Raw genomic sequence first — 12500 nt, 5'->3', positions numbered from 1 at the left:
GCATTTTTTGGTGCTGACATCTGTCCACATTCCTCAGCTCTGTCCCCTTCCCTCCATCTGAGTCAGTGGCACAAACCATCATCCTTCCATGGTCACATCCCCTCTCTGACCTTGGCTATGTCTGATTTTTTCGCTCTCCAAGAACCAATTTTCACTCCCTTGGGGGGAATACAGCCTTCCTCGACTACACAGCAGCCATGCAGTTTAGGTGGGTCTGATTTAAGACTTAAGCTTTGACCTTAGAAATTAGTGTGAAATTTGTTCACACCTGAGCACTCAACAAATGATAGATATTATTATTATTACCATTATCATTACTACTACTACTACTACTACTACTACTTCTACTACCACTACTACTCCATTTTTATTTCTATTGGAGACAAAAGAAATGTTAACATGTATATATCAAATAAATGATTGACTGAGAAATACATTTTAAATGCAATTTTTAACATCCCCTGTATACTTAAATTAGTGCAATACTTAGGGAGAGGTATATGTTTGTTTTTTGTTCCTGGTTAAAATAATGGATGTCCCTGATCTAATTCTGCCTTGGTTTTTATTACTTTTCTCAGTAACAAAAGCCAGGAACAAAATCAGATTTTGCTTCTAGCAGTTTAAGTAGATAAAAATCAGCGTGACTGTCAAAATCCAGGTTGGTCTTGTCAGGTTGAGATGAAAACCAGGGTTACATTTGAAAAAGATGGATGTGGACACTAACACAAGAAAGCGCCTGGTTAATGAAGTAAACAAATGCGACATGCAAGTCCCAGGTAGAGCATGTTCAGCACTGTAATCAGCAAAGTGTCTTTTTATGGTTATTTTCCTAGAATAGTTCTAAAGTAATTCAGACCTTACACTTGAGGTTCAACAATAGTACAATTCAATTTAAAATTTAACTTAAAATTACTAGCATTTAAGAAGCCTTGTTTTAATTTTTTTTTTTTATCATTACAAGCCTCTTGTATATATTACTGACCTTTCAGAAAAGTGTAGCTATACCCTGAACTGGGAGGATGATGGCTCAAGGGGTGATAGGGCATCGTGATCTGAAGCCTGAAACGGGGGTAACTGAGCAAAGTGGTTATCCTGGCTTTAGACCAAATCTATTTATTTTGGAAACTTCACTTGTAATAAAGTAAAAATCAAAATCAACAAGCAACTATAAACCAGAGACACACTACAGGTTGGCGGGGAGGAGGGAGTAGGATCAAAACAAGGGAGGGTGGGAATTGTATGGGGACTATAACCAAGATGAAAATGCATACATTGTGCAAAAATGAAAAATGATGTAAAAAATATACAAAATAAAAAAAAAATCCACTGTTATTCAGTTGTACAGTAGCAAAAGATATTCTGGAAGTTAAGCTTCAACTTCTTTTCCAGTAGCAGAAAAGGTGTCCACATTACTGAACCTCAGGCCTGAGGTCTGTAAGGTGGCAACACTGAGCTTATCTAAGAATCTGGGCTCCTATTGCAGAGCAAGACGTCCCCCTTTATGTCCCCAATATTTTCTACACTGCTTATAAGTTCCCTCTCTGAAAACTCATGACCTGCCTACCAATCTACAACGTGCCAGAACATGTCTCTCAGAATGGCTTTATCAAGCTAAAGGCAGCGTTACCTGTTGTCCACCAAGATCTAATCTCTCCATCCTTTAGTAGTAGAATTTTGAAGTCCTACCAAGGCACATGACCACCCTATAGGAGCTAAAGTTCCCAGTCTCCTTTGCACCTCAGGATGTGCATGTAGGTCAGTTCTGGTCAATGGTATGTGAATGGAAGTGATATGCACAATTCCTGTTGTAACCTTAAAAGGAGGGGTGTGCTTTCCCCATCTTATTCATCCCCTTCTGGGCTAAAGTATGATAAGATCTTACAATAGAAGCTAGTAAAGAGAGTATGGCTGAGCAACAAGATAGTAAGACTGGCCCCCATCACTGTGGAACTTCCACAAAAGTCTGCCTGCTTACACTGTTCAGAAAGAAGATAGTGACTTACATTTTTAAGCAACTGTTATTTGGTTTTTGTCACAGCAAACAAATCAATCAATATCAAATCAATCAATCAAATCAATAATTAACAATCAAAGCTTCCGGCGCTGACCTTCGAGAAATTTCTAATATTTACATCTTTGGAGTAAAAAGGCTTCTGCTTACTAAACGGCTGCTACTTGCTTTCCTTCCCCCAAGAAGGAATGGCTTATCTCATAGGTTCTGCTGAAAGAATCAACTGGGCACCCCTCCTTAGTCCCCTTGCTTAGGATCCTTCTGCCTGCCTAAAAGAGGGTGCCTCTCACCCCGACTTGGTCATGGAGTAATCTTTGGGTGCAGGGTTTGCTATTGGTGGGGAGGAAGAGGTAGAAAAAAAGTGTAATTTCTGTGACTGGGTCTACTCAACACAGGGATGAAGTATGAAGCAAACCACCCTGGCCCTGATTTAAAGCCAACATTTCCAGTGAGCTTTTATCAGAAATAAAGCTGACATTTTGATTTCTTCCTGCCTGACTTCGCTCTCTCAGTACTGTTTGGCACACTATAGGGGATTAGGAAATGACTTCCGAATGAGAGATGAATGGACCTTGATGGACCAGTTTACTGACCTCCTAAAACTCCAGTGAAGTTGTTTTGAATATCATCAGGCTTTTCACCTTTTTGATCATTCACTCCATTAGGAAAAGTGCTTGCACATGGATCATTAAATGTGTACTTTTGTACCAAAATATTACATACTTTATAAAACTACACTAAAATAGAAACTTGAAAAAATATGGAAAAAAAGTGAAATATTAGTTCCAATAGAATTTTCCTGCATCCTTGGTCATGGTCTACATTTTGAGTACTGTCAAAGTCCAGAAGAGAAGGATCTGGAGGCTGGAGTGGGAGAATCAGGCAGGACATCAGAACCCTATTTCACATAGTCTTACACTCCTTCCCACACATCGTCATGGGACTTTCAATTTAATGGCAGGTGCTCAGGAAGTGTATGCTGAAGTGAAGCAGAAGGAGATGGTGAGGACTGCTGAATGGGTATTTATGGAGCTGGAAGGAAAATGGGAGGAGTATTCTAGGTGAGACTTATCTTGGAATACTCTAGTCTAAGAACAGATCTCACAGAAATGGGATAGAGGTTGGTTTTCATCAGATACTGACTTGAGTGCCAACATACTATAGAGCAGAAATAAAGTTGGTCATTGAGGGGGAGAGATGTAAGAGGAAAGGCACCAGGTTATCCTGGGCCATGAAATAAAGGCAGAGATTTTTGGAGCTAATTGGCTGTGGGACAAAATATGAAACCACTGACTATTTTTAACATCATCACAATATCAATGCTTTATAAAGATTAAACTAGTACTGGGGTGTAAGTTGGATGTAAAGGTGCCTGGATTACATTAGTGCTGCTCCTTAAAGATGGGAATGAGGGCATGAAAGTGTGACTATGTCATGAAGGTGACAATGGAGGAGAAAGTATGAATCTGAAGTCAATTAGAAGAAATATGATCAAGTCTTGGTAACCAGAAGACAAGAAGGAAGAAAGAGAAGAAACCCAATCTGACTAGAGATAACCCCACCACTTGGTAAGCGAAGAGCTTTAATTGTTTTTTAAAAATGTTCTTCTATCTTGATTTGCTATGTAATGAACCCCAGTGTGAGTTGATGTTTCTTTGCTTCTATTTGCAACTATGGGGCTCACCCACCCTGTAGCCTCAAAGTAAAATTCCTAAACATGGAAGATGGAGTAAATCTAAGGTATTTACAAATTTGCTGGAAGATGCAATTTAGAAGTGGCATTTTGCCTTGAAAAAGAAGGAAGCATCACGTTTATGTGGATGCAGTTGAAAACTGCTGGTTTTCTGCATGCAAGTGAGCAATCTAGCCAAGCACAAGATGAAGGCCAGTGGGAAGTTCGTGCACCTTTCCAGCCACGTCACCCCGTATCTGTACACCACAGTATTGTAAGTTATGGAACCGAAGTTCAAGGGTAATGTAACCAGCTGAATACTGAAGATATAGGAGAGAGGAGAGAGTCATAACAATGCTAAAAGAAAAAAATCACAACATTTTCACGAAAGAGCGATGATTCTGTGGACAGATTATATGACGTACCTGCCTTGGCGGAATTCATTTTTTGAAACATTTGCGGTATTCCTCAATGACTTATTCTTAAAATGGTCTCCTAAGATAGTAAGAAGTGACCAAAAATTACATAAAGCTCACTTTCCAAATAGAGTTCTGCAGAAAATACCGTTGCCATCTGGACTTTTGGCTAACTTCACTTTTCTCCTTTCAGGCAGATATCATTTCATCTAGACCACACAGTTTGTTCACTCAGTTGGTTTGTGAAACTTCAGAACATGAATCTGAAGCAAGAATGTTTGGCAAGTGACAGAACATTAGCTGCTTGACATGAGGGCAGCTTCTTTGTCTCAGTGGTTAAGCAACTCTCTCCCAGGTTCTGTGTGCCTTCAGCTATGAAGTCAAACTGATTATCCCTGTCATCTCTCAAAGATAATGCCTGCAATGCATTCTGAGACAGGTTCTGCTCCCATACATATATTGATGCTCTAAAATTAACTACAAAGACTTTAAGACCCAGTGCTAGTTCACGGCTAACAGTGTGATGGTCTACTTAGATCTAAATGGATCTAAATCAAGTAACTGTACTTGTCATTTCATGTGAAATGGGAATAAAGTTTCCCTATTCTCATTATATAAAATATAGCCTGTGCTTTAAAATTTAGCCAAAATGTATTAAAGTAAGGAAAAAAGTAATTTGGTCTGGGTTGGCTTTTCAAATCTTATTTAAACGATGAAAAGAGGCACTTAATAAAAGAATCATATTGGTTACAGCATTGCTCTCCCCCATTTCCAGGTTTTTTAAAAAGCAGAAATTGCTGGTATCTGTAATTTTCTACTTGTCTCCAAAGAAAGTGAGAGGCTGAGCTGAGGCTTAAAGTCTGCAAACTTCAGCCACATTCAGAGAGTGAAAAGTCTTCGTGACACACCTTTCGGCTTCAGTCTCAGTGGCCTCACTGAGTCAGCAATGATGAAGACTGCAGCAGAACCCAGAGTGTAATTCTCAGTTACTGTCATCAAAACGCCTATCAGGAATAGGAGTAGTAATCTATCCTAGTGAGGCAGATTAGAAGGGCAAACACAAGTCAAAAAAAACAAAAACAAAAACAAAAACAAACCCAACAAAAAAACCTGGCCATGAAATAAAAGTGACCTCTTTTGCTAAAGAATGTTGGAAGATGATGCTATGTTTCAGAGAAAATAATTCAGGTAGAACTTTATATATTTTAATCATAAATAATGTTCTAGATAATACTTCCATACTCCTTAAAGCCTCACTGGCTATTTACCACACTGCTTTCAGATTTTCAGCTCCTATTAAATGTAATTGACAACAATTTTGTCTTTATTTGCCTGATTCTGTTTTCTTCACATTTTTTATCCAGAGTCAATGTCATGGAGTCAGAGAATGGAAAGTGTGTCTATATTTTGGAAGGAAAACAGCAATGTTTGTGATAACCCAATTTCCCCCCCTCCTTCTAAGCTTAACACTCATAATTCTTAACACATGTTTTTTCTTGGGGTCATTTTTATTTCTGGCTTTATGTAAATGTGAGAATTTTCTATCACAGAAAGTGGCACTACTTGATCTCTTGTGATGTTCCCATTGCATGTTCACTGTCAATGAGACAATCTGTTTAGAGTCATCATTGTCGTCATTGTTATTATAAACAGACCTGTGTAATGTGCTTTTTGAGTGTTTATCATTTTCTATTTTAGATTTATGCTAATAGGCCTTGATCAGAAAGGTGATCACATGGAAATATCTAATGAAACTGGCTTTCTGGTAGAGAATTCAAATACACTTTGCAGATAAAAATAATACCCCATTCACCGAGAATAAGTATAAAGTATTCAAAAACCACAGATGTAAATCTACCACTAGTGCTGGGATTAGCCTATAAATAGAAATATAACGTATGCATTTCATTAACTACAATTACATAGATATTTTGCAATCAGGTTGTAAGATCCTAACCTTCAGGTTTATAATGTGTTTTTTTTTATAGGCACACATAGTACTCTCAAGCTCTAAAGCTTATGAAATAAGACCCAGTCATGTCATTTTCACCTTTCAGGTATACAGATATTTTAAATAGCAGAATATTGAGGTCAGGGATGGTTTGAATATTCTGAGTTTTATTATTTGCTAATTGTCTGCAAATACATTTGCTTCACTATTTAAAACGACAGCAACGTGAGCCTATATGTGTATATACAAAAACACGTACGTGGATAAAATATTCACACACAAAGGATTATAGAATGAAATAACTCAATTCAGAATTTAAATTTGCAACTTCTAGTTCCATTTCCAGCAGCTCAAATATTTCGAGTTCTTTCAGTTTCAGTGTCCCCATTTGTAGAGCAGTGTCTGCTGTGAAGGGCTAGTGTCTGAGTGGGCTCTCTGTCAACGGCTCGCCATAAAGCACAGCCCATGTGCGAGGGCTGTGTTTGTGTAAGTGGTCACTGTAGCGTGACTAATTCTCGTGACCAAACAAATGAACAAAGGTTGTTTTCCTCATGGCTCTCAGACATCCTGATCTTTAAAATAGGATACCCATGAGTCTAATAAAAGTAAAGGAAGTTACAAAGAATCACACTGCATTCAAGAAAATATTGGGGAGTCCCCCAGGCCCTGCCCAGCAGCTATCTTTGGGTCAGGCCACACAGCTCTTCTTGCACTTAAGAGGACAGAGTTTTCCCAGAGAGCCAAGTTTCTCCACAGGCAGTTTCCATAGCAGTGTTGAAAAGACTCTGGTGTTGGAGGGGACGAGGGGGACAGGGCTAGCAGGGTAAAAAGGAGAAATGAAAGGGGTCCTGAAAAGAGTGGTGGAGGCAGGGTGGTCTTTTATGTCTGCTGGAAACTTGTTAAGTCCTTGTATGTCCAAGTTTGTACGTATATCCAACCATACTTTACCAGTTTTTTTAAAAAAGTCATTCACAGTTGACATTTCCTAAATGTCATGTTTAGCTACGAAATACAATCCTGGCAAGACGTCAAAGACGCTGCCTTTGTTGCTCAAATCTGGTTTGTTCAGTCACAACAAATACCTAATAAACACATGGCTATTTCCTCTTAAAAGGGAAGGCATTTTCTCATGTATTCCAGAAAGCATTTTAAAAATTAAAATAGATGTGTATTTTCTACAAACTGTCCCCTCAAAGGAGAAGAAAGGATACTAACAAGAATCCTTGGCAATAACTAGTCTTGCACATTGGTGAGGACTTCAGAGCAGGTAAGCAAGAAGGTCACTCTTTACCAGGACTAGTACCTGACCCATGACAACATTTCCAGGGTCACAGTGATAAAGCTAATCATCTCATCGTGCAAAGGTGAAGTAAACAACATCCTCTCCTACTAAAATCCATGGCTTTGATGAATGCATCTTTACCTTTCTGGGACAGAAGAGTGGGTCTTAGCTAATGATTCACATTGTTAAAATTATGGACAGAGGCAAATAATTACTCATGGTTAGCTAAGCTGAGGTTTGCTCCCACATGCCTCCCTGAAGTGACTCCTCTGAAAAACAAACTCACTTGGCAAATGTTTAACTTCATTAAACCTGATATACTGACATCAAGAGGGTACATTTCCAATGGACTCAGTGATGCAAACTGCGGATAGGGCATCTTTACCAAAAGCCCACTTTGATATTTGTGTGATATCTGACTGTTTCTTCTCATTAAAGAGAGGACCAGAGTTCAGCCAAGAAACTGTAAAGGCTGCAGTTACCTACAACACTGAGGTATATTTCTGTTTTATACTACAGCACAGTACTTGTAAAATTCATTGCATCCCAGAGAGTTGATTATGTGTTTATTTCTCAAGAACTATGTGTCTGAGTGGCAAACACCTTCAGAATTATTTTTTTAGGGGTTATCTAAACTCTGTCAGATTTCTTGGTGAGAGGCTATGGCAAGATGAAGGGTGTTTAGATTTAAAATCTGAAAAGCCGGGGTATTGAGACTATTTAGGGTGGGGTGGTGAAGGGGTAGAAGCTGGCAAGATTTGGGAACTACAGCTATGTGCTCCTTTTCCTGCTTTCAGGGTAGTGATTTCTTTTTGAAAAACGAGAAGTTTATTTTCATAACAGGCAGTGAGGAACAGCGAGGCAGATGTGTGTGGGTTGGTTCTGGCCCTTGATTAGCAGGAAGGAATGATACTGCCTTTACGTCTCACCAAATATATCCGCTGAAAAACATACAAGGGACCGCCACTTGAGTAGCACAATCAAGACCCCCAATTTCAATGCAGAGACTGTGCTGTTTGAAGAAAGTTTAAATGGGGCCATACCTCCATTCTCAGATGTGCTGAACAAATTACATGGACTTTTTCATTGCCTCTTCTTTGCTCCTTGAAATTGAAAAGTCTGAAATCAAGGCATTTTGAAAATGTTTCCACGTCTTGACCAGGGTGTATGGCACTTGATAGAGGCCACATGTAATTCTCACAGTAAAGCAGTAAAACAGCCCTTCCTCTGACCAAAACTTCTCCCAACCTTTAGACCATCTATGTCCATTCTATGGACAACATGTTAAAGTCACTTCCTTTTTACAGCTTTAAAACTGAAATGTGGCTCTAAGCACACACTAGCTCCGTGTGTGCCTATGTTGGTGTGTCAAAGTAAGTGTGCCCCCCCACAGTCCTCACTTTTTCCTTTTTTCCTCCTAGAAGAAGGTTTTTGTGCAGTTTATCCTCTAGGAATGTAGCTTTTATCACCACCTAGAGGAATTCATTACCCTTTCTCCCTCCCTACTCCCCAGGCCCATGAGGCTCAAGAACAAGGGAGTAATTGTCAGGGGAGGGGGTTTGCCCCCTGAATTCAGGTGGCATCGGAGTTTGCCTACAATCAAAAGGGAAGGGGAGAAATTAATTTTGCTTCCTTCTCCAAGGAAGTGGAAGAGAAAGAGGCTTCAGGAACAGAGGCTAAGGCCCCCTTCCATTAAATCCTGCTATACTAAAGACAAGGGTACTTATTTATTTATTTGTTTGTTTGTTTGTTTATTTATTAAAGCAGCAGACTCACTAGAGCTTCTAGGGCTGTATCTGCACAAGGCTGGAGCAACTGGATTGTCGATATAGTGGGGAGAAATTATTGATAGTTAAACCAGGTATCCAGGTGATGTTTAAAGAGAGAAACATTGCTTGTGTTCCTGTTTTCAAGTTCTGGTTATATAATGGCTTCAAAACCACAGTGTTTTGAATTTTCTATAGAACTTGCAAAACTCATTTTATGTTGTTAAGTGTATGCCCTTTTCTCTCATCCTTAAATCATCAGTTTTGCTCACACAGGAAAACAAACTCAGAATACAAATGCAGTGTGTACCTCTTTTGGTTGTGAACCCTGAGGCGTTGTCACAGCATGTAGGCATTAAGGAAAAGCAGGAGGTGAGACACAGAATCACATCAGTCCCTGATTCTTTCCTCAAGCACATAAACATAAAACTGAAATGTTCACTGAAATGGGAAACAGCACAAAGCAGAAAGGTAGTCACATAGACTGAAGAAGAGAAATCACATTCTTAGAATCCACTAAGAGGCAACAAAAAGCAACCATTAATTGAACAACACTGAAGTAGATCTACCTTCTTAAAAAACTATGCTAAGGGGTGGGGGACTAAGAGACACACTCCTCACATATTGCCAGAATGCAATACTTCCTGACTGAAAACCACATGACCACCTTACACTAATGTCAACACTCATGTATTTAACGTTCTTGTTAAATACATTCTCCCAAGGTCGAACTACAATTGCATCAAAATGAAAACTCAATTTATAATCCCTCACTGGAGAGACTGGAGGGGTGGATACAAAAATTTTAATGCTTCAGCCTTCAGTTTAAGGTTATGAAATCAGCCATCAGTTCTGTATACAATATTAGTGAGTACCTTTGGAGACAATTATGTTTGTCAGAACACCAGGAAAAATGTAGCATTAACTAAAATACATCAGGTATTAGATAAAAGTTATTGACAGGCTTATGTATTTTTTAATGGAAATTTTTAGTCCTTGGCAAAATGAAATATGTGCCATTCAGTTCATGTTAATTTCTCAGCATTTTGAAAAGTCTCTGGCCTTCAGATGTTTTTACCACAAACATTTGCCATAGTCCCCAAATCCTCTATCATCCATTAAATGTATTCACATAACAAATATTTATCCCTCTCATTTCTGGTATGTACACACTTGGAGGAAAGCTTTCTATTGCTGGTTGATGCATCTAAAAACACAAACACTGAGAGAGATGTTTAGTGCTTCCTTCCAGCCAGTGCTCAGCTACAAAAGGAATATACAAAACGTCCTCTTCTCTCTTTGATTTCCATCCACTGATTTCATGGAAGCACATTTCATTTTCAGAACACATTCATAAATGTACTTGTGAACCACACTGTGAGGTTAATTTTTGGTGATGGCACAAAACCTAGACTTTTGGGGAAGGTTCTTGGCAGTGATTGAACACATGGTATGATAAATCCTCAAACACCTTGGCGCATTCTCTGTACTGCCAAAGGTCAAGGTCTTCTATTTAAAAAAAATAATAATTGCATTCAGCCCAGGTCAGTCATTATCCATCAAGCTTTAAGTCCACTTTAGAACCTTGTATCAAGAGAGGTGAGATTTTGGACACTATCTGTCCTCCCCCGCCCCACCTGCCCCACAATGGTTATTACCATTCTAGGGGTATGGAGGTGATTAACAGATAATCTATTAACAGTTGATCTATTTCCTTCCAAATCCCACTAATATAGTGCGAAATAAAGAAAAAGGATATGAACCCAAAGTCCAACAAATTGGAGAGGAGACAAAGCAACTATGGCACATCACAACAATTTGAAAGCCAACAAGGAAGTGTAACCCACTGAGCAGAGGCACCTGAAACTTGAGACAACCAAGTACACAGAGAAGCCAGCCTCTTGGCCCTGAAAGAATCCCTGGGAGGGTCGGAGGGGGGCAGACCCACCCTGCTTAGAGAAGTCAGCCATTTCTCCACCAAACCCATGGGCATGGATGGTTGATTCTTCAAAAACCTGAAGCCAACAATCTGGAGCCCTCAGGCATCATGCAGGACAGTGTGAGGTGCCAGGCTGACATGGAGGAGCTCCAGTCCTCCCACTTACCACCTTAGTGTGGGCTACTCTGAGCCTCCACCCTGAGCCCCCCACTCCCAGACAGACATGCACTCTGTTCCTGGGAAGTTGAGTGGTCACAGAAGGAAGCTCTATAGACATCGACATTTGGGGAGCGGGTGGGTATCTTCTAACAAACTAAATTTGCTGAAAGGAATGAGTTTCTGCCCTTGAATGGTTGGATGAGGAGAGAATTTGAGGATAGCTAGTAGAAGATAGTGCGTTTTGTCACGATTTCCTGTGATGCAGACATCAGGAAGATTCTGTTTAGGTCTCTCCTGTCTCACTGACTCTTCATATAGCCTTTGAGTCACTTTTCCTTTCTCAGCCAGTTTCCTCATTTGTAAAATGAAGGGTGAGGGTCCTAGGAGTCTGCTAACTGAGATGCCGAGACCCCCTTCCATGTAAAATGATAGGTAGGTGGAATGTCAGGGGTCTTTGACAGGAAGGACACTTCACTGACTTTTTGGGATCCTTGTTGCTCCCACAGCAGGTGGTTACCAATCTTAGAACTGATGCAGTAACACCATCCTTCCAAATAAAAGACTCTTTTCAACAAATTGTATCCAAAGTACAGGACAGGATCTAAAGGGACTTACAATATGCCAATGTCAATGCTTCAATGCTTCATATAACAAAGGAAAAGCATTGTCAGGAGGAGTCAACCCAAACTCAACTTCTTCACTCTCATGCTGTTTTGCTTAGATTTTTGCTTTGCTTTAATAAAACTCAGAAGAGTTAAAACCCAACATGATGCCCTCTTTTCAAGGATCAACTCTGAAAACAGAATAATAGTTAATATCCACTGAACACTTAGGGTAAGTCAGAGACACTGGGCTAGAAGCTGTTTCTCACTAGATTCTCACATACCCCCACTTTACAAATAAGAAAATCAGGGCTCTGAGAGCTTCAGTGATCTTCTGGTATATATGGAAGGCTCAGGGTCAGACCTAGGTCCCACCCTAACTGGAGAACCCAAACTTTCCATCATTCCATTTCATTGTCTTGCCCTCACCCCACTCTTGCTATCTTCAGCGTAGATAGCCAGGCCCCAGCTTTCTGCAGTCCCCTCTCCAATGACTTTCTATGGCTTCGAAGGATTGCCATGACTGGCCCTTCTGCTGAAAAGCTAGGAGGCATTCTGAAAAATCAATACTGGCTTCTGCAGGAAGCAGGCTTGCCCAAAGCTAATTGAAAGCCATCTGAACATTTCCAGAATGGTGACCATAATCATCTGTCTTCTTGTTTACCATGTCCCAACATACAACTTCAGTAAATCATTTCAAAA

General features: G+C 39.8%; 1 protein-coding gene across 8 annotated transcripts in view; it reads right to left on the bottom strand.

The window, feature by feature from the left end:
- SPATS2L (spermatogenesis associated serine rich 2 like) overlaps nt 1-12500 on the bottom strand; it is a 171755-nt gene that overhangs the window by 115631 nt on the left and 43624 nt on the right. Inside the window, exon 1 of one of the 8 annotated variants that reach the window (XM_054699980.1) lies at nt 4109-4165. The exons of the other annotated variants lie outside the window; for them this stretch is intronic. The gene's annotated coding sequence lies outside the window, so the exon portion shown is untranslated. Of the gene's footprint in view, nt 1-4108; nt 4166-12500 lie in introns of those variants that run through there. 8 annotated transcript variants of the gene reach the window in all.

Source organism: Talpa occidentalis, unplaced genomic scaffold (genome assembly GCF_014898055.3).
Source record: "Talpa occidentalis isolate TD23 unplaced genomic scaffold, MPIMG_talOcc4v2.1 talOcc4.3, whole genome shotgun sequence".
Lineage (NCBI taxonomy): Eukaryota > Metazoa > Chordata > Mammalia > Eulipotyphla > Talpidae > Talpa > Talpa occidentalis.
Note: the sequence above shows the minus strand (reverse complement) of the source record. Positions and strands in the feature narration are given on the sequence as shown.